This window comes from Rutidosis leptorrhynchoides, chromosome 11 (assembly GCF_046630445.1).
Source record: "Rutidosis leptorrhynchoides isolate AG116_Rl617_1_P2 chromosome 11, CSIRO_AGI_Rlap_v1, whole genome shotgun sequence".
In the NCBI taxonomy this organism is placed as follows: domain Eukaryota; kingdom Viridiplantae; phylum Streptophyta; class Magnoliopsida; order Asterales; family Asteraceae; genus Rutidosis; species Rutidosis leptorrhynchoides.
The window spans coordinates 177,299,310-177,323,347 of record NC_092343.1 but is presented as its reverse complement, the minus strand read 5'-3'; the positions used below and the strand labels follow the sequence as shown (position 1 = coordinate 177,323,347).

Below are 24,038 nucleotides of genomic sequence, written 5' to 3'. Positions count from 1 at the left end.
TTATTTTAACTTTTAAAATTTACTTTTAATAAAAATACAAAATACTTTTTCTTATTTTAACTTTTAAGATTTTACTTTTAATAAAAATACAAACTACTTTTTCTTATTTTAACTTTTAAGATTTTAATTTTAATAAAAATACAAACTACTTTTTCTTATTTTAACTTTTAAGATTTACTTTTAATAAAAATACAAAATAATTTTTCTTATTTTAACTTTTAAGATTTACTTATTTTATTTTAATTTTTTTTACCTAACATTTTCAACTATAAATACCACATACATTTCTCATTTCAAACTTACACCTTAATCTCTCATTTCTCTCTTAAAGAACTACTTCTAGTTGATATCTCGGTCACTTACTTGCTTTACTTTCCTTTCTTGCGTGGAATACTTCAACTGCTATTTAAGGTGAGTTTCATTACTCCCTTTTTATATATATATTTTGGGCTGAGAATACATGCGTTGTTTTATAAATATTTTACGAAATAGGCACAAGTACTAAAACTAATTCTATGTGGGTTTAAACCAGAAATATACCCTTAGCTTGGTAAAAACTACCTGTCTATGTACGGTAGGCGCGAATCCTAAAGATAGATCTATTGGGCCTGACAACCCTATCCTGACTATGGGATGCTTTAGTACTTCGAGGTTTATATAACACACCTGATTCGGTGTACTTTCAGAGGGTAAAACATGAACGTTAAGGCTTGTTACCGGGTGCCTACAACTTATAGAATGCTTTTATACACTTGCTAGTGTACGGATATTTATGAAACTGAAATCTTGTGGCCTATTATTATAACGGAAATGATTGATTTTGATAAACTAATGAACTCACCAACCTTTTTGGTTGACACTTTAAGCATGTTTTGTCTCAGGTGACGAATAAGATGATTGCCATGATTGCTACCTGATGAATTGAATGCTGCTACATGGAGTCTTCATTTCATTACAGACTATTATTATTATTTCAGTTTAAATTTGATGTAAAACTTTTAATGCTTCCGCTGTTTTATTAATAAATGTTTTATTCAAAACGTCTCATATAGAGTCGTTCTCGTATATACAACTGTGATTTGATATAATTAGTCACAAATACCCTAGGCCCTATTTTGGGGGTGTGACAGAATTCCACTTCATTCATATTCACGGTGTGTCGAGTAGTCGGTGCCATTTCCTTCAAAATAGTCAAATGGAACAAGTTAATCATACAGAATATTAAGAGTAGTTAATAGTATTTCGTAGCATAATATGAACTCATTTATAAAAGCTTTTTCTTCATATTAGCGTTTTATAAGTTTAAATTCGGGTAGTACCTACCCGTTAAGTTCATACTTAGTAGCTAATATACAATTCAACTACTACAATTCTATATGAAAAACTGATTATAATAATATTTCGCGTTCAAACTTTTACACAATATTTTACAAACTTACAATACCGCTTATTTTACATATAGCATGAAATATAGCACACAATAAATTTGATACAAGATGGTTGTGAAGATAATTCTAGCTAGTACACAAGTCGTTCAGCAAAGGCAATAAAGACACGTAATTCATACGTCCAGAAACAAGTCATGCATTCTGGTTTTACTAGGATTACTTCCCATCCTTGGTCTCGTGATACATAACCGTTATGGCCGTTGATAAGACAGCGTGTTGTAACGTCGTCAAAGGGACGAGGGTTACGTAATGTCCAACAGTCCCGTAACAATCTAAAAACCTCATTTCTTACCCTAATTACCGACTCCGTCACTTGTAGGAACGTTTTGTTTAATAGTTGTAGCCCGATGTTCTTGTTCTCACTTTGGTGAGAAGAGAACATTACTAATCCGTAAGCATAACATGCTTCTTTATGTTGCATGTTAGCCGCTTTTTCTAAATCACGAAGTCCAATATTCGGATATATTGAGTCAAAATAATTTCTTAACCCATTGCGTAAAATAGCATTTGGGTTCCCCGCAATATATGCGTCAAAGTAAACACATCGTAACTTAAGGATTTCCCAATGTGATATCCCCCATCTTTCGAACGAAAGCCTTTTATAAACCAAGGCATTCTTGGAACGTTCTTCGAATGTCTTACAAACTGATCTCGCCTTAAATAGTTGTGCCGAAGAATTCTGACCGACTCTAGACAAGATTTCATCAATCATGTCTCCGGGTAGGTCTCTTAAAATATTGGGTTGTCTATCCATTTTGTGTTTTTATACTGTAAAATAGACAAGAGTTAGATTCATAAAAAAAAATACTTATTAATACAAGCAATTTTTACATATATCATAAAGCATAAGCACACTATATTACTTATATTACACCACACGAATACAACTATCTTATTCCGACTCGCTTGTTTCTTCTTCTTCGGTTTTGGTTCGTTTTGCCAAGTTTCTAGAGATATATGATGTTCCCCTAATACGAGCCGTCGTTATCTGCATTGGTTTAGAAAAACCTGGTCCTTTAGAGGTTCCCGGGTCATTGTTACAACTTAAGGACTTCGGGGGTTGACGATACATATAAAGTTCATCGGGGTTGGAATTAGATTTCTCTATTTTTATGCCCTTTCCCTTATTATTTTCTTTTGCCTTTTTAAATTCAGTTGGGGTAATTTCTATAACATCATCGGAATTCTCGTCAGAATCCGATTCATCGGAGAATTGGTAATCCTCCCAATATTTTGCTTCCTTAGAGGAAACACCATTGACCATAATTAACCTTGGTCGGTTGGTTGAGGATATTCTTTTACTTAACCGTTTTATTATTTCCCCCACCGGTTCTATTTCTTCATCCGGTTCCGAATCTTCTTCCGGTTCCGATTCTTCTTCTGGTTCCGACTCTTCTTCCAGTTCCTCTTCGGGAACTTGTGAATCAGTCCACGAATCATTCCAATTTACATTTGACTCTTCATTATTATTAGGTGAGTCAATGGGACTTGTTCTAGAGGTAGACATCTATCACATAATATCAAACGCGTTAAGAGATTAATATATCACATAATATTTACATGTTAAAAATATATAGTTTCCAGCAAAATTTGTTAAGCAATCATTTTTCAAGTAAACACGGTCGAAGTCCAGACTCATTAATGCATCCTAACAAACTCGATAAGACACACTAATGCAAAATTCTGGTTCTCTAAGACCAACGCTCGGATACCAACTGAAATGTCCCGTTCTTATTGATTAAAAACGTTCCATATTAATTGATTTCGTTGCGAGGTTTTGACCTCTATATGAGACGTTTTTCAAAGACTGCATTCATTTTAAAACAAACCATAACCTTTATTTCATCAATAAAGGTTTAAAAAGCTTTACGTAGATTATCAAAAAATGATAATTTAAAATATCCTGTTTACACACGACCATTACATAATGGTTTACAATACAAATATGTTACAACAAAATAAGTTTCTTGAATGCAATTTTTACACAATATCATACAAGCATGGACTCCAAATCTCGTCCTTATTTAAGTATGCGACAGCGGAAGCTCTTAATAATCACCTGAGAATAAACATGCTTAAAACGTCAACAAAAATGTTGGTGAGTTATAGGTTTAACCTATATATATCAAATCATAATAATAGACCACAAGATTTCATATTTCAATACACATCCCATACATAGAGATAAAAATCATTCATATGGTGAACACCTGGTAACCGACATTAACAAGATGCATATATAAGAATATCCCCATCATTCCGGGACACCCTTCGGATATGATATAAATTTCGAAGTACTAAAGCATCCGGTACTTTGGATGGGGTTTGTTAGGCCCAATAGATCTATCTTTAGGATTCGCGTCAATTAGAGTGTCTGTTCCCTAATTCTTAGATTACCAGACTTAATAAAAAGGGGCATATTCGATTTCAATAATTCAACCATAGAATGTAGTTTCACGTACTTGTGTCTATTTTGTAAATCATTTATAACACCTGCATGTATTCTCATCTCAAAAATATTAGATTTTAAAAGTGGAACTATAACTCACTTTCACAGATTTTTACTTCGTCGAGAAGTAAGACTTGGCCACTGTTGATTCACGAACCTATAACAATATATACATATATATTAAAGTATGTTCAAAATATGTTTACAACACTTTTAATATATTTTGATGTTTTAAGTTTATTAAGTCAGCTGTCCTCGTTAGTAACCTACAACTAGTTGTCCACAGTTAGATGTACAGAAATAAATCGATAAATATTATCTTGAATCAATCCACGACCCAGTGTATACGTATCTCAGTATTGATCACAACTCAAACTATATATATTTTGGAATCAACCTCAACCCTGTATAGCTAACTCCAACATTCACATATAGAGTGTCTATGGTTGTTCCGAAATATATATAGATGTGTCGACATGATAGGTCGAAACATTGTATACGTGTCTATGGTATCTCAAGATTACATAATATACAATACAAGTTGATTAAGTTATGGTTGGAATAGATTTGTTACCAATTTTCACGTAGCTAAAATGAGAAAAATTATTCAATCTTGTTTTACCCATAACTTCTTCATTTTAAATCCGTTTTGAGTGAATCAAATTGCTATGGTTTCATATTGAACTATATTTTATGAATCTAAACAGAAAAAGTATAGGTTTATAGTCAGAAAAATAAGTTACAAGTCGTTTTTGTAAAGGTAGTCATTTTAGTCGAAAGAACGACGTCTAGATGACCATTTTAGAAAACATACTTCCACTTTGAGTTTAGCCATAATTTTTGGATATAGTTTCATGTTCATAATAAAAATCATTTTCTCAGAATAACAACTTTTAAATCAAAGTTTATCATAGTTTTTAATTAACTAACCCAAAATAGCCCGCGGTGTTACTACGACGGCGTAAATCCGGTTTTACGGTGTTTTTCGTGTTTTCAGGTTTTAAATCATTAAGTTAGCATATCATATAGATATAGAACATGTGTGTAGTTAATTTTAAAAGTCAAGTTAGAAGGATTAACTTTTGTTTGCGAACAAGTTTAGAATTAACTAAACTATGTTCTAGTGATTACGAGTTTAAACCTTCGAATAAGATAGTTTTATATATATGAATCGAATGATGTTATGAACATCATTACTACCTAAAGTTTAGTAGGTAAACCTACTGGAAGTGACAAGAAATGATCTAGCTTCAAAGGATCTTGGATGGCTTGAAAGTTCTTGAAGTAGGATCATGACACAAAAACAAGTTCAAGTAAGATTTTTACTCGAATTAAGATAGTTTATAGTTATAGAAATTGAATCAAAGTTTGAATATGAATATTACCTTGAATAAGAAAGATAACCTACTGTATATAACAAAGGTTTCTTGATCTTAGATGATTACTTGGAATGGATTAGAAAGCTTGGAAGTAAATTAGTAAACTTGAAGGGATTTTTGAAGTGTTCTTGAAGTGTTCTTCCTATGATGATTATAGCTTGATTCTTGAAGTGATTTTTGATGAAGATGATGATTAACTACTGGAAAAATACGCTCATAATAGTGTGTGTGTGTGTGTTGAGAGAGAATTAGAAAGAGAATTGGAAGTGAAATGGAGTGAATGATGAGTGGTAATTGGTGAGTGGTGAGTGGGGTTAAAAGGAGTTCTAGTTAGTTGACTAGCTCATGGTAGAAGTTAAAATTGATTAGTCATACATGACATAATCAAGAGTGGAATCCCATGCTAGTTCCTATTGGTATATACCCATAGTAAGTACGTTTTGAAGCTGTGTATAATACGGGTAAGAATACGACTAGAATTCTTGATGAAAGAAAAGAATGGAAAAGTAACTGTAACCATTTTCGTTAAGTATGAGTGTTTTGATATATGTCTTGAAGTCTTCCAAAAGTATTTTAATACATCTAAATACACTACATGTATATACATTTTAACTGAGTCGTTAAGTTATCGTTAGTCGTTACATGTAAGTGTTGTTTTGAAACCTGTAAGTTAACGATCTCAATTAATGTTGTTAACCCATCGTTTATTATATCTAATGAGATGTTAAATTATTATATTATCATGATATTATGATATATTAATATATCTTAATATGATATATATACATTTAAATGTTGTTACAACGATAATCGTTACATATATGTCTCGTTTCGAAATCCTTAAGTTAGTAGTCTTGTTTATATGTATATAACTCATTGTTAATATACTTATGGAGATACTTACTTATCATAATCTCATGTTAACCATATGTATATCCATATATATATCGTCATGTAGTTTTTACAAGTTTTAACGTTCGTGAATCGCCGGTCAACTTGGGTGGTAAATTGTCTATATGAAACATATTTCAATTAATCAAGTCTTAACAAGTTTGATTGCTTAACATGTTGGAAACATTTAATCATGTAAATATCAATCTCAATTAATATATATAAACATGGAAAAGTTCGGGTCACTACAGAATTGCCATACCAATTACCGAGAATCAGTAATCAGTATTTCGAATCTAGTAGCGTTTCTACATTAATAGTTATATGTATACATATAACAATTATCTCATAGAATTACGATCTTCAATTCTGAAATTTTGAAAAGCACCCAGCCTACGAATCAACACATGGAATTTTGAAAAAGCTGAATGAAGCAGCAGAAACTGTAGACAACCGTAAACGAACTTAATCATCGGAAGTTTGATGATAAAGAATAGTATGTTGGAAAAGCTCAGAAAAGTTAGAACTGGAAAACGGATTGAGCTAACCAAGAAGGAGACCAATGACAAATACAATAACCATACCCTATATTCAAAGAAACCAGGTAATTCTGGATCCGATGAAACCTTCAACGAAAATCTTGCTACGTACTCATGTTAAAATCTTACGAAAAATCTTTCTTTATCAACCATCGAACTCAGAAATTCCAAAATATCATCAAAAAATATCTTCGATATTTCTAAGGATATTTTCATAAATATTCTCGTCCGAAATTAATTATCTCTTCGTGCTATCTGTATTACATCATATAGGAAACAGTTTAGTTTCTATATTCTGTGAACCTTCGAATTTAAAATATGAATGGTTTTTGAAGTAGTGTTGGGAACTGAAGCATGAGTTAGTATAATATAATGACACTTGATCAACGTGATTATATTACAGTAATTTATGTTGAGTTTCTAATGGAATGTGATGATTCACAGTACCATCATCATGTGCCATTTGCACGACTCTTGCATTCTACTCAATCTCTAAACATATTAAGAACATATCTTCTTGATAGTTCTATCTTTTCGGATATTCTGGTAATTTACCAAATCAAGATCGTGCCATTACGATTCCCTTCTTAGAACATTAACTGTGTTCATTTCAAAATCCATACCTATGAATTATGGACCATTATTCGCTTGACTTGAAGTCGGGAAGAGGAGACAAAAGTATGTAACTCTTAAATAAATAAAAAAGAAAAAATAAGGCCCGACAACAACACATGAATTACAAAACGTGCATATCAATACGTATTGCCACGTAAAGGCACGGGAAAATTAATAACACTATAACCCCAAGATAATAGTAGAAGTAAATAAAATCCTCCGGTGGTAGATGAAAGAGAAGAATGACAGATATGAAAGTTAAGAGTATATCAAGGATCAGGACGAGATGGAGCATATTGATGAATGTTTTAAAGTATGAATTGAGGGGGAAGGAATAGAAGGTGTGAGTTGTAAGGAAACAAAGAGGGTGGATTTATAGTGAAATATTAGACAAAGCAATCAAAACAGATAATTGCATTTAAAGCAGGTCCTAATTTCCTCGATTACCGACGAGTCAAATCTAATTACGAAGATTTTCTCTAAATCTCTTGAATTTGGAAATCAATCCTATCTACGTCAAAAGATATGACGAATATATACCTGCTCATTTCGCTTTTTTACGATAGCTTCACTCATACGTTTCGAGAAATCGAATTATTTTATCCGTATTTCTTAATCATGATAAAACTCTATGTATCAGCTTATATTCGTCACAATAACATTCTTACTGTTAGCCATGACGACCTCTATCAAATTTCGGGACGAAATTTCTTTTAACGGGTAGGTACTGTGATGACCCGGAAATTTTCGACCAAATTTAAACTTAATCTTTATATGATTTCAATATGATAAGCAAAGTATGTAATTGTTGAGTCTAGAAAATTTTGAAACAATGTTCATATATTCAATTGACCTTTGATTGTGCCCGATGATTCACGAACAATTGTTTGTAAATAAATATTAAATGTATGTTACTATATATATATATATATATATATATATATATATATATATATATATATATATATATATATATATATATGTTATATAATTATTGAACATTACATAATTAATAAAATATAATATTAATATATTTAATTACAAGTTAAGATAAATATTTTATTGATATTACAACTTATTACTAATATCTGTATTATTAATATTATTATGGTAATATAAAAATATCAATATAGAATCTGATACATATAACTCGTTATGTCTTAATTATGAATTGTGTTATTATCAGATATTATTATTATTACCATTGTATTCGTATTATTTTTTTAAGATTTGTTATTATTTATGAATAAAAATATATATATATATATATAACAGTAAGAGATATACAATTGTAAATATAAATACCGATATATACATAAATACATACATGAAATATAATTATACATATATATAGATAAATTTACAGAATAAATATTTATACAAATACTGATACGTATCTATATTGTACGTGTAAATACAGTTAATCATATATAAACACTCCGTATACGTACACAGCACCAAACCCAATTTGTTATCAATCGATATCAAGCTGGGGTAGTATTTGATGTATATTTCCAATCCAGTACGATTCGATTCTATATGTTTCAGTAACAAACAAACCAGTTGGTAATCTGTGTCAGCTTTTTATTTCTTTATGTATTTCAATATCTGATTGAATATATCAGTGTACTTCTTGTCGAGCAAAATCAAACTAGAAAACAAATGCTAAATGAGTCACGTTAACAGTAATATTGTCTATCAGCCTCTATATCACTCTAAAATTTTAATTCGATTGAGCACAACAAAGAAATCAAAATAAATTCTAATAAAAATTGTACAACACCTCTATTATTTTCTTTTCTTGTTCCTTACTCTTCGATGATTACATCATCCTTCATTCCCTTGCCATCAATAATCAAGATGAACTTGCTGCTACTTCTGTTCGGTTAAAAACTCGAACACTCCATCAGTTTAATTATCTTCCTTCTCTCTCTTAATCATGTTTTCTTTTCGAATCACCCAAACCACAAACCATCACCTTTTAACATATATTTTTCTTCTCCTTCTTCTTGTGAATAACCCTACGACCACCACAGCCCTAGATCACCATCGAACCACCCTCGATTATTGTCTGCTTCAAATTCGACTGAACAACAACCTTACCACCGTAAAACACCATGAAAACCCTCCTTATTACCCTTCGTTTTATGAACAGCTGTTGTAGCTACTTTAAGCTTGAACCCGATTGCACCTGCTATTACTTCTATTTAATTCAATCGAAAACTGCAGTAAATTTCTTTTCTTGTTTCTGTTTCGTGAGCAACGTTGAAAAGATGATAGTATTGTTTTATATGCTAGTGCGTACTTTCTTTCCATTGTGGCAGACAACAATTAAACAAATCAACCCACTTGAATTTGGTAGGGTTACTCTGGGTTGGATTACGACTATGACAGGAAAGAAAATAAGCCGTAATTCCTTTTGTTATTTAAATATTACATAGGCTGCTATTGGATTCTGTTTTGTTAATATCATTACACGAACCAAGTAATAGGTTTCAATATATGAAAATGTTGGGCCTTTTGAATTGTTTGGGCTTTTGATGGCCCAAGAACCAACTCAAGGAAACCATTCGGTAAACAATCTCTTACTCCTGCTTTGTTTTTTTCGAATGAACCCCCAAGAACCAAGGTGATACAATTGCTATTTGTTGCTGTTTTAAAAGTGTTTATGATATCCTGATATTGACGATGATGATATATGATTATGATAGTAAATAGATTATGACAAGGATTAGGCGATGATGTTAGATGATAGATTAAGGTGATGAAGTGATTCAAGAAAATAATAAAATCACAATGGATGATGATGATCGTAATAATGGTATGATAATGAAACGCGAGTAATGATGATGTTTCTCTGATCAAATAGGTTTAAGGAAAAGGAAGAAGAAACAGTTACCGGGTTATATATATATATATATATATATATATATATACATATATATATATATATATATATATATATATATATATATATATATATATTTCGGTTGTGTTTAAAACAGATAATTAGAAATAGACGAGTGGTGAAGGAGTGTATGTGTTAAACGAATGGTCTCAGGTTCGAGCCCTACTTGGTGCATTTTTTTTATAAAGGCTGAATGGAGAAATTTGAAACAGAAAGTAAGGAGTTAAATAAAATCTGGGTGTGTATCAATTGAGAAAAGTAAGGGCAGCGGGATGGTTTGTGAGTATGTCGGATAACGAGAGGTCGCCGGTTCGAGTCCCGTTGCGGGTAGTTTATCTTTTCCCTATTTTGAGGTAGTTTTTCTTTACCAAAACTTTTATTATTTACTACTTATTGTTATTATTATTGTTATTTTAATTATTATTATTATTATTATATTATCTATTATTAATATCAAAATAAGTATTAGAACAAGTATTATTATTATTATTATGATTAAGGTTATAGATATTAGGAATATTATTATCATTCCAAAATTTATAAGATCATTGTTATTATTAAAAGTAATATAAGTGTTATTATTATTATTACTACTAGAATTATTATCATTAGTATTAAAATGATTGATAAAAATATGGTTATCATTATTAACATTAGTATTGGAAACTATCATTATTATTTTCATTAATTCTAGTATTATTAGCATTCTTATAGTTAATCGGATTATTATTATTATTAATATAAGTATCATTATTAACAATGTCATTATTATTATTAATATTATCATTAATGCAATTAGTATCATTATCATTATTATTAGTAGTATCATTTTATAAATTGTTAGTATTATTATTATTATTATTATTATTATCAATAAAAGTATTAGTAATAAAAATCATTACTGACGTTATCGTTATTTTCATTAATATTAGTATTAGTATCACTTTTGTAACTATTAGTATTATTAATCTTATAATTAGATAAAAGTATCATGTTTAACAATATCGTTATTATTATTATTAGTGTTATCATTACTAATAAAGTTATTATTACTATTATTATTAGTAACTTATTATAATCAAAACTACCATTTTTAACAAATAAATATTAGTTTCGTAAAAGATACTTATTACATTTACTATAATTAAAATAATATCCCATATAACATATAAGTTAAGGTATGATTTACATAAATAAAGAATATGTCTCTAATGAAGTTTAGAATAAATTCTGAATAACTACAAAGATATATAAAAAGGACATAACTAATAAATTTATATATATAAATATATATATATATATATATATATATATATATATATGTTCGATTACAACTATGTATATTAATAAATATACAAATGATATAGGTTCGTGAATCCGAGGCCAACCCTGCATTGCTCATTATTGTCATATGTTTTTTTACTACAAAATACAGTATGGTGAGTTTCATTATTCCCTTTTCATATACATTTTTGGGCTGAGAATACATGCGCTGTTTTTATAACTGTTTTACGAAATAGACACAAGTAATCGAAACTACATTCGATGGTTGAATTATTAAATCGAATATGCCCCTTTTTATTAAGTCTGGTAATCTAAGAATTAGGGAACAAACACCCTAATTGACACGAACTCTAAAGATAGATCTATCGGGCCCAACAAGCCCCATCCAAAGTACCGGATGCTTTAGTACTTTGAAATTTATATCATGTCCGAAGGAGGATCCCAGAATGATAGGGATATTCTTATATACATATTGTGAATGTCGGTTACCAGGTGTTCAATCCATATGAATGATATTTTTGTCTCTATGCATGGGACGTTTATTTATGAGAATTGGGAATATGAAATCTTGTGGTCTATTAAAATTATGAAATGATTATTTATGATAAACTAATGAACTCACCAACCTTTTGGTTGACACGTTTAAAGCATGTTTATTCTCAGGTATGAAAGAAATCTTCCGCTGTGCATTTGCTCAATTTAGAGATATTACTTGGAGTCATTCATGACATATTTCAAAAGACGTTGCATTCGAGTCGTCGAGTTCATCAAGATTATTATTAAGTCAATTATAGTTAGATATATTATGAAATGGTATGCATGACGTCAGCTTCCGATGTAATTAAAGATTGTCTTTTCAAAAACGAATGCAATGTTTGTAAAATGTATCATATAGAGGTCAAGTACCTCGCGATGTAATCAACTGTTGTGAATCGTTTATAATCGATATGAACTTCGTCCAAATGGATTAGGACGGGTCTCTACAGTTTAGGGGTGAAATTTCTATCTTTTTGCTTCCCCATCTGAAGAAAGGCATGATTGGAACGGATTATAGCACGAAATTTGAATGATTTTGGTGAAAAATTAAAGATTTTAGGAGTGTTTTAGAGTGTGTGTTGAAGTGATGGAAACAGAGGCAGTTGACTAATTTTAATCATCTCACCAGGTTTTTGGTCCCATGCGATCGCATGGTTTACAAGGCCAAACCCCATGCGATCGCATGGGGTGTATTTTCCCTCCCTTTTTTTTTATAAAACCTTTAACTTATAAAACAATTAATTAATTAATTTTAAAATTTTGTTTCTTTTTAGAATGAGAGCGTTTCGTTACGTTGACCTAGTTCGTCCCTCGACAAAATTTTAAAATTTGTCATTTTAAAGCGATTGTTTTAAAAGCAAAGATTTTTGGTTTTTTAAATGTTTTTGGCATACTTTAAATCAATAAGATAATGATAACAAAATTTGTCTGCCTTTGGGTAAAGCAATTTCGGTTCCATAACCTACTATTCAACTCACGATGAATTTTAGAAATTAATTTTTAACTTGATGAAATAAAGTACATTTTTGTTTTTAAATTCACACCAAACTTAAATTTTAAATGCAATAAAATTTTATATAAATATTAATAATATTTATATACATTAATTTTACAATTTTTATATTTAAAATAATATAGTTATATATTAATTTTAAAAACAAGGTTTAAATAAAAATCTTTTTGGTCTTTTATCCCACTTTAATCAATCAAAATTAACAAAAATATACGTCCCTCTTTTGGGTAAAGTAATTTCGGCTATATTACCTAGTTTTACTCCTGACGAATTTCTGAAATATTTTAGATTGATTGATTAAAGATATTTATACCTTATGAATAAGCGGTAAATTTCGCAGTGATGCATTAAATTTTTGTATGATATCAATAATTTCGGTTTCTCATACCTAATTTTATTGAATATCAATTTAATACTTTATAGCGAACGATTCAGCATTTATTATCAAAAGGTTAAAAGCAATAAATAAAAACAAATAAAAACTGTACATACTTACCTGTGAGAAAGAATTCTCAGAGACCTGCTTTAGTTGACTCATAGGAGAGTCGTTCGATTTGGTTTATCATAGCTACATAGGCGTAACCTCGATTTTTCAATAACTTTTCTTCTAAACATATGAACGGTCCTTCTCTGCATAGAGTAACAAACTCTGTATTGGAATGTGTTTGATTGTTCTAACATTTCCCTTCGTGTGACCATTTTCCGCATTTATGACATCTTTCAAGGTGTCGTGCTCTTCTTTTTGTTGTGGATTTTGATTTTCCTTTACCAAAATGTGTCTTATGATGATCTTTCCTGAGTTCTTTCCTTACTTCATCCATTTTTCCTCTTATGAATAATACCAGTTCACTCGGGAAAGTGTTATTATTACGTTTAGTAATCATAGCATGTAGTAGTAGACCATGGGTCAGATCAAAGGAATTCTTCATCTCGTAAAACCTAAAAGAAATAAAAATTCAAAATTGAGGGAGAAGACTAGTTCTTTAGGGTCTGCTAGAGAAAGACCATTCGGATTCCATTTTCGAGAACTACACGAAAACAGAAAATCTAACCCTAGACAGCATTATATTATCCTTTAAAACATTTGAATCTCCCCACACTTAGTTAGCTGTGGTATCGAAATTGTGATTAAGTTCATTATTAACTTCAATTGGAACATAAACAACTTTCATATCTCTGACTTTTACTTCAAGCCATTTGTTGATTTCCTCTGTAACATTCACAAATTCAATTAACATCACCTTTTCTTTAGGCGACAAATTGGATACTAATCAGTTACATAACTTAAAGTTCTCCTTAATCCTAGCATCTTGAATCCGTTTATAAAGTTTCTTCGTTGAGCTGTTAAAAACGGGTCCATCTAATTTTGTATCAACAACGGGGTTCTTTGTTATCGGTTCATCATTAGGTGTTTCTTCATCTTCCCCACACTTAGGCGTTTTTATTGGTTCAGCAGTTTTGGTTGGTGGAGATCTAAACTTTCGATTCACAATGGTGACCGATTTATCACCATCCCTAAGTGTCATTCTACCTTCTCTTACATCAAAGAATGCTTCAGTGGTTGCTAAAAATGGGCGACCTAAAATTAGAGGAATATCAAGGTCTTCCTCCATATTAATAACTATGAAATTTGCAGCAAAGGTCAAACTTCCCACTTTAACAAGTAAATTGTTGGCTATTCCAACCGGGTGTTTAATGGTTTGATCAAATAATTGAACACCTATTCTGGTTGGTCTTAATTTACCCACACCTAATCTTTTGTATAAGGAAAGAGGCATAACGTTTGCACTTGCTCCTAAATCTGTAAGCCCATTATACATAGCACCATCATTAAGCAAGCAAGAAATGATAAAATCACCTGGGTCTCCTACTTTAGTAAGTAGAGTTGGTTTGTTAACCTTTTTCGTGTGATCTTTTCTTGGTTCTTTCTCTTCTACTTGAACTTCTTGTTCACATTTTTCTTCGTTTCTTGGAATGGGAGGTTTATATAGAAATTCTTCTTCATCACTCCAATTTGAAGTCTCCCCATCTTCCACTTTTGGTTTTTCGTATGTCGTTGAAAACATATTTATGTTTTCATTCTGAGGGTTCTCTTGGGTGGTGAAATTATGATTGACTTCATTGTCAACTTCCCTCGGACCATGAATATAGTGTTTAACTCTGTGACCATTAACTTTAAATTCAATCCATTTGAATTTATCAATTCTATTGTTCCATATGGGAAAACTCTTTTGACTATAAATGGTCCAGACCATCTTGATTTCAATTTTCCAAAAAATAGCTTGAATCGTAAATTGAAAAGAAGAACTCGGTCTCCTTCCTTAAATTCTTTTTAACTTCTGATTCTTTTATCATGCCATTTCTTCGTTCTTTCCTTATAGATTAATGAATTTTCATATGCATCATGTCTTAATTCTTCTAATTCGTTTAGTTGACTTAACCGCAGACGTCCAGCTTCATGCAAATCAAGATTACATGTCTTCAAAGCCCAAAATGCTTTGTGCTCAATTTCTACTGGTAGATGACATGCTTTTCCGTAAACAAGTTTAAAAGGTGTGGTTCCAGTTAGAGTTTTGTAGGTTGTTCTAAACGCCCAGAGTGCATCCTCCAATTTCATGGACCATTCCTTCGAATTTGATCCTACGGTTTTCTCTAGAATACGTTTTAAAGCTCGGTTGGTATTTTCAACTTGTCCACTTGTTTGTGGATGATAAGCGGTGGAGATTTTATGAGTTACTCCATATCTTTTGAGAACTTTCTCAAGTTGATTATTACATAAATGAGTACCCCGATCACTTATTAAAGCTTTCGGTGTTCCGAACCTAGCAAAAAGATGTTTTAGGAAGTTGACTACAACTCGTGCATCGTTAGTTGGGAGAGCTTGTGCTTCCGCCCATTTAAATACATAATCAATGGCAACGAGAATGTAGAGATTATTATGAGATTTTGGAAATTGACCCATCAAGTCAATAACCCAAACGTCAAATACTTCACATACTTGAATGACATATTGTGGCATTTCATCACATTGACTTATTTTTCCGGACCTTTGACATGCATCACAGGATTTACAGAGAAGGTGTGCGTCTTTGAAAATTGTAGGCCAATAGAATCCAGCATCGTAGACTTTTCTTGCTGTGAGTTGAGGCCCATAATGCCCTCCTGTTGGTCCTGTGTGACAATGGTTTAAGATTTGACTAGCTTCATCTCCGAATACGCATTGGCGTATTATTCCATTGGGACAACTTTTGAATAAATGTGGATCTTCCTAGAAATAGTGTTTTATATCTCTAAAGAATTTCTTTCGTTTTTGGTACGACAACCCTTTTTCAAGGAATCCACATACTAAGTAGTTTGCATAGTCTGCAAACCATGTAATTTCATTATAATCAATTTTCAATAGATATTCATCAGAAAAGTTATCTTGTATAGCCGATTCATTTAGAAATTATAATTCCGGATTTTTAAGGCGAGAGAGATGATCAACGGCGAGATTTTCTGCTCCCTTTTTGTCTCGGATCTCAATATCGAACTCTTGTAAGAGTAAGATCCAATGGATTAATCGTGGTTTGGCATCTTGTTTTTAAAATAGGTATCTAAGAGTAGAATGATCAGTATAGACCACCGTTTTTGCTAGAACGGGAATCACGGGATATGAACGAAATTTGTCAAAAGCAAAGACAATTGCAGGGAGTTCTTTTTCGGTAGTTGTGTAATTTGATTGTGCTCCTTGTAATGTCTTACTAGCGTAATAGATAGGTTGAAATCGTTTTTCAATCCTTTATCCTAAAACGGCTCCCATTGCAAAATTACTTGCATCGCACATGAGTTCAAATGGCAGATTCCAATTTGGAGTTATCATGATTGGCGCATTTAGTGAGTTTTTCTTTAAGAATATTAAAAGATTTGATGCATTCATCCGAAAAGATGAATGGAGCATCCTTTTCTCGGAGTTTATTCATAGGAGTGGCAATTTTAGAAAAGTCTTTTATGAAATGTCGGTAAAAACTGGCATGTCCTAGAAAACTCCTAACTCCTCTAACATTGGTGGGATGTGGAAGTTTAGCAATTACATCTACTTTAGCTCTATCCACTTCAATTCCTTCCTTTGAAATTTTATGACCAAGAACGATGCCTTCTCTAACCATGAAATGGCATTTCTCCCAATAAAATACTAGATTTGATTGTTCGCATCTAATAAGCATTCGTTCAAGATTAACTAGACATGTTTCAAAAGTATCATCGAAGACTGAAAAACTCATCCATGAAAACTTCCATGCATTCTTCTATCATGTCGTGAAAAATCGCCATCATGCACCTTTGAAAGGTTGCAGGGGCGTTGCAAAGTCCAAATGGCATGCGTTTGTAAGCAAAAGTATCATAAGGGCACATGAATGTGATTTTCTCTTGCTCCTCGGGTGCGATTGGAATTTGAAAGTATCCGGAGAAACCGTCAAGAAAACAATAGTAACTGTTCCCAACTAACCTTTCCAACATTTGATTAATGAAAGGTAAGGGAAAGTGATCTTTTCTTGTGGCGTCATTTAATTTTCTATAATCAATACAAACACGCCATCCTGTTACAGTCCTAGTAGGAATAAGCTCATCTTTTTCATTTGTGATGACAGTCATGCCACCCTTCTTAGGCACACATTGAACTGGGCTTACTCATGGACTATCAGAGATTGGATAAATTAAACCTGCATCTAGCAGTTTAATAATTTCTTTCTTAACAACATCTTGCATATTAGGATTTAGTCTTCGTTGGCGTTGCACATATGTTTTATGACCTTCTTACATAAGGACTTTGTGTGTGCAATACGAAGGACTTATGCCTTTAATGTCATGAATCTTCCATGCAATAGCTGATTTGTGAGCTTTTAGCACAGAAATGAGTTGAGATTTTTCATTTTCCGTAAGAGAAGACGATATTATTACAGGTAATTCAGATTCACCATGTAAATAAGCGTATTCCAAATGGTTTAGAAGTGGCTTTAACTCTAATATCGGTGGTTCTTCTATCGATGATTTATATCGATATCTGTCTTCCTCTTTTAACATTTGAAGTTCTTCTGTTGTTGGTTCGTAATCATTAGCCATGAGTGTAGCTAACATTTCAGCTTCATCAATTGGTTCAGTTCCTTCTCCTAAAGAACATTCTCCTGTTCCTTGTAATTCTGGAAATTCTTGTAACAATTCTGCATGTGAATCTATAGTTTGAATATAATAACATGTATCATCTGCAGATTGCAGTTGTTGCATGGCTCTATCAACAGAAAAGGTAACACTCTCATCTACTATACTTAGGGTCAGTTTCTTACTGAACACGTCTATTATTGCTTTAGCCGTGTTTAAGAATGGTCTTCCTAATATGAGAGGAACTCGAGAATCTTCTTCCATGTCCAGAATAACAAAATCTACTGGAAATACTAAAGTACCAACTTTAACTAGCATGTTCTCCATTATCCCTCTAGGATATTTTATTGATCGATCGGCTAGTTGTATGCTTATTCTTGTTGGTTTCAATTCTCCGAGGTCTAGTTTAGCGTATAATGAATATAGCATTAAATTTATACTAGCACCTAAATCTGCCAATGCTTCTATTGAACTAAGACTACCCAGAAAACATGGAATTATGAAACTTCCTGGATCTGAGAGTTTTTCTGGTAGTTTATTCAACAGCACTGCAGAACAATTAGCATTCATAGTAACAACCGAGAGTTCTTCCATTTTCTTTCTATTTGTGATTAGATATTTCAGGAATTTAGCATATCTTGGCATTCCTGAAATCACATCAATGAAAGGAAGATTGACATTTATTTGTTTAAACATATCCAAGAATTTGGATTGCTCGGCTTCAAGTCTTTCTTTTCTCATTTTACTCGGGTAAGGAAGCGATGATTGGTATGGTTTAACATAAGGCTTTGCCTTAACTGTGTTATCTTCATTAACCTTTTCAACTACCGGTTCTTTTTCCTTATCTTGCTCAGGCTGTGGTGCATGTGTAGTAGGAATAGCGTCATCAGATATTACAGGTATTTCAGGTGGTTTAAGTGTAATACCACTTCTTGTGGTAATGGCTTTAGCTGTTTCATTCTGGGGGTTAGCATTTGTATCGCTAGGTAGACTCCCTGGTTTTCTTTCACCTATCAACCTTGCTAGGTTACTTACTTCTTGTTCCAGATTTTGAATAGAAGCTTGTTGATTTCTAAATGCTTGAGCATTTTATTCATTGGTTTGTTTCTGCGATGTGAAAAACTGCGTTTGAGATTCAACTAGCTTCGACATCATATCTTCTAAATTTGGCTTTTTATCATCGGTTTATGGTGGTTTATTTGGAAAAATAGGTCTTTGCTGATTGTAAGTATTATTGGATACTTGTTGATTGCTAGGACCTTATTGGTTGTTGTATGGAACATTTCGGTTATAATTCTGATTTTGATTGTAGTTTGGTCTTGGCGGTTGATAATTATTTTGATAATTATTTCTAGGCCTTTGGTTCATGTATGAAACATTCTCTCTTTGTTCCATTGTTTGTTCAATACTGAGATAATCTTTTGTCAAATGTGGTCCTCCACACTGCTCACAACTAATTCGTATTGCGTGAATATCTTTAGTCATCTTTTCCATTCGTCTCTCGAAAGCATCTAACTTTGTGGAAATGGAATTAAAGTCATGGCTAGAATCGGCTCTAGCCGCTTTAGATGATCTAACGATGTCTTTTTCTTAATGCCTCTCATGTGAGTGGGAGGCTGTGTTATCAATAATTTTGTAAGCTTCAGTTGCAGTTTTCTTCATAATAGAACCACCAGCTGCTATGTCGATGTCTTTTCGTGTTGTAATGTCGCATCCTTGGTAAAATATTTGTACTATTTGATAAGTGTCTAAACCATGTTGAGGACATCCTCTCAACAACTTTTCAAATCTTGTCCATGCTTCATATAGAGTTTCATTTAGCTTTTGCGTGAAAGTAACAATTTCTCCTTGAAGTCTCACGGCTTTAGATGCCGGAAAGAATCTTTTAAGAAATTTCTTAACTAAAACATCTCATGTATCAATCGCCCCTTCAGGTAATGATTCTAACCAATCTTTGGCTTCTCCCTTTAAAGTCCAGGGAAATAACATGAGATAGATCTGTTCATCCTCAACTTCTCTGATTTTGAATAGAGTACAGATCCTATTTAAGGTACGAAGATGTTCGTTTGGATCTTCCTTTGGTGTACCACTAAATTGGCATTGATTAGTTACCATGTGTAGGATTTGTCCTTTGATTTCATAAGCTGGCGCATTAATATCTGGTTGAGTAATGGCATGACCTTGGCCAGTGCGTGTAGTTCTCATTCGGTCTTCCATACTTAGAGGTTCTGGATTTTCCACGATTGAATTTATTGAATTTGAATCACTAGAGGATTCTGATTTAATGGTTTCTTCCTCGAAAATTTCTGGTTGAATGATTTGTGGTTCAGGAGGAATGATTAGTGGTTCAGGATCTCTGAATTGTCCTTGAATATCCTCCGGGTTCTCAATTGTGAGGTTGGGTTCAAAAAATGGATTATCGGAAATTTGAATTGAAGTACTTGGTCGATTAGATGATGATTTTAAAGAAAAATCAACGACGACAATATTGGCTAGATGTCTTGATCGAGTTACAGGTGGTGAACGTATGAAAGGTGGTGAACGTTTTGCTCGGTGCATTCACTGAATATCCTATTAGTTATAAAAATAAAAATAAAAAATTATATAAGTTATCAGATTAATAGACTTTTCTGATTTTGCCCACGTTTCGAATAGCCAATAGATGCAGCAGGTAGCCAGGACCCTTTAAATCGGAAGCCCACAACTCGCCACTAACAAATCCAACAGAAAATTTTGGATTTTTATCAATTTAACCGCTTAAAATAATTTTTCATCGAAATTTTGAAGATAAAATCTATGTCCTAAAAACTAGAGCGTCGAGAAATAAGAGGAAGAAAAAGAATGCGTCGAAAAACGTCGAAAAAATAAAAGGTCGAAAAATAAGCGTCGAAAAACGAACTAAATCTTGCGTCTAAAGGTATTAAAGCTTAAAGGAATTCTATATCCAAAACGGTAATAACTTAAATAGGCACTAAAATCTATTTAAAACTAAAGCGATAAGCGACGTCTTAAAATTCTAAAGCGCCTAAATCTTAATCTAAAGAAAAAGCACTTAAGAGATTTTACGGCAAAGCCTAAAAATCTAGAAATATAAATTAGCTACGGTAAAAACTAAGTTTAAAACTAATTACGAATGATAAAAATTCAAATTACGAATTAAACGATAAAATTATACAATTTATAAAAAGATACAAAAAAATGATAAAATTACTTATTTTTATAAAAATATTATTTTTATATTATTATTTTATAAAAGTATTAATTAAAATTATAAAAACTTAATTAAAACTAATTTAACTAAACTTAAACTAAATATTTTTTAATTAAAACCTTAAATAATAACTTAATTAATAATAATTATTATTAAACGTAAACCCTAATCGTACAGTCAAAGGTACCAGACCTGTCAGACAGGCTCATGCGGTCGTATGAGTTTAAAGTGGTGCAGCCATGCGATCTCATGGATGCAGATTCAGATTACTATGCAGGTTCAAAAATTGTAGGTTCAATCGTGTAAATTTTTTTTATGTTTTTATATTTTTGTATTTTTAACAAAATATTTTTACAAAATAAGAAATATTATATTTTTACAAAAATATCTTAAAAACTAATTTTTTTTATATAGCGTTTCGCTTTCGTCAATTCCCGGCAGCGGCGCCAAAAATACTTGATGTGTACGAGGTGTAGTACGAAATAGATTATATTTTACTACGCAATACTATTAAATACGATACAATTTACACAAGTTATTTATTTATTTATAGAATGGATATACCTAAACCTTGCTACAACACTTATAGGTAGTGTACCTAATCGTAGAGTAGTGTAGTTTTTAGTAAGTCCGGTTCGTTCCACAGGGAGCTAACTGAGTTTAACGCTATATATGTTTTAAACTATATTTGTATCAATATATATATATATAAGTAATATTATTATTATTATAAAAAGGAGTTTTTACCGTTTAATGACCGGTTTGTCGATTTTATGTCTTAAATTACAATTAAAACCTAATGTAAAATATTAAATATAAATATAACTTAATTTAAAGCGTAAAGTAAATGATGATAAATAAAAGTGCGATAAATAAAAGTACAATAATTTAAAGTACGATAAATAAAATGACGATAAATAAAAGTACGATGAGATATAAATTAAAGGAATTATGCTTATTTAAACTTCCGTAATCATGATGTTTGACGTGTTGATTTTAATTTATTACCATGGGTTAATTGTCCTGTGTCCTGGATTATTCGATATGACCATCTGGTTTTGTCCATAATAGTCCATTGGTCATAATTATAAAGTACGAGAGTCTTCGCCAAATTAACCTTATACCCGAAGTCAAATATTCCAACTAATTGGGGATTCAAACTTTAACAAGGTCTTAATACTTTGTTTAATGAATACACCAGGTTATCGACTGCGTGTAATCCACGGTTTTATACTTTGTTACCAATTACACCAATTACCCTTGAATGTAATCCACCCCTATTTTAATGAGTCCAGTGACTATTAATCCATCCCAGTGTCCGGTCAAATGAATAATTATTAGTATTTATAGATATCCCGCCCACCGTACCCAGTCAGGCGTATGTAGTTATATATAAACACGTCAAATTATAAATCTCTATATTAAATCAACGAGATATCATTTAATTAATATAAAGCCCATTAATAGCCCATAGTCTAATTTCCACAAGTGTCGGTCTTTTGTCCAAACCCCAATTATGGTTCAAAGCTCAATAACCCAATCTTAATATTTATTCCAACATCACGATTACTTCGGCTTAAATAAACATAATAATAACTTATCTACGAGACATTAATTTAAAAAGGTTGAACATAACTTACAATGAGTATTAATCACGTAGTGTTACACGGACAGAATTTTGACTTACAAACTTAAAACATTCGCCACTATAACCTTATTATTATTAACTTAATATTAAAATTAAAATTATAATTAAAATATAAATATATATTGAGAGATAGAGAGTATCAGTTGAAGAAGGTGTACATAAAACGTCGAGCAAACTGCCTTTTTATAGCACTTGGCCTCACTGCAGCCATGCGATCGCATGGTTTTTGTTCTTCCAGGCCATGCGATCGCATGGCCAGCTGGATCCAGATATTTTGTTTAGCAAAACGTGGGCTGCTGGTTTATTTTATTATATAATATAAAATATATAATTATATATAATTATATATATATTATATTATATTCTTGTGCATCGTTAACTTGTAATTTTAGGTCCGTTTCGTCGCGCGTTGATACTCGGCTTATGTCCAAGTTCTGGATTTTCGAACGTCCTTTTGTACGATTTAATATCTTGTACTTTGCGTTTTGCGCCTTGTACTCTTGTAATTTTGAGACATTTCTCATCAATAAATTGAACCACTTGGATTGTACATTGTACTTTTGAGCTTTTTGGTCGTTTGCATCTTCAAATTCACGAATCTGTATTTTGTCTTCACCTTTTATTATTTAAACGAATATCACTTGTAAATAGAACAATTGCAACTAAAAGCTTGTCTTTCTTGAAGGATAATGCTATGAAATATGTATTCATTTTTAGCATTATCAGTACATCATGTGCATTTGGCCTTCTCATGTACTCGGCCGAATATAAGTGTAAGACACTTTTGCAAAAGTTTTCGAAACATTTATAAGTAGTTGATTCACCCATGTGTAGATATTCATCAAATATATCGGGCGTAACACCATACGCTAATTGTCTTATAGCGACCGTACATTTTTGAAAAACATTAAAACTGTATAAACCGGTTGCATCATGTTTTTGTTGACAAAAAGTAATATAATTGGAATAGGTTCTTGATTA

At 31.7% G+C, this 24,038-nt stretch overlaps 1 non-coding gene across 1 annotated transcript; it reads left to right on the top strand.

Annotated features, from left to right (window-relative positions):
• The first annotated feature begins 19,948 nt into the window (after positions 1–19,948).
• On the top strand, positions 19,949–20,055 carry LOC139878924 (small nucleolar RNA R71). Its single transcript, XR_011769786.1, has one exon. It is a non-coding gene; the product is annotated as a small nucleolar RNA R71 (small nucleolar RNA).
• The last annotated feature ends 3,983 nt before the right edge of the window (positions 20,056–24,038 follow it).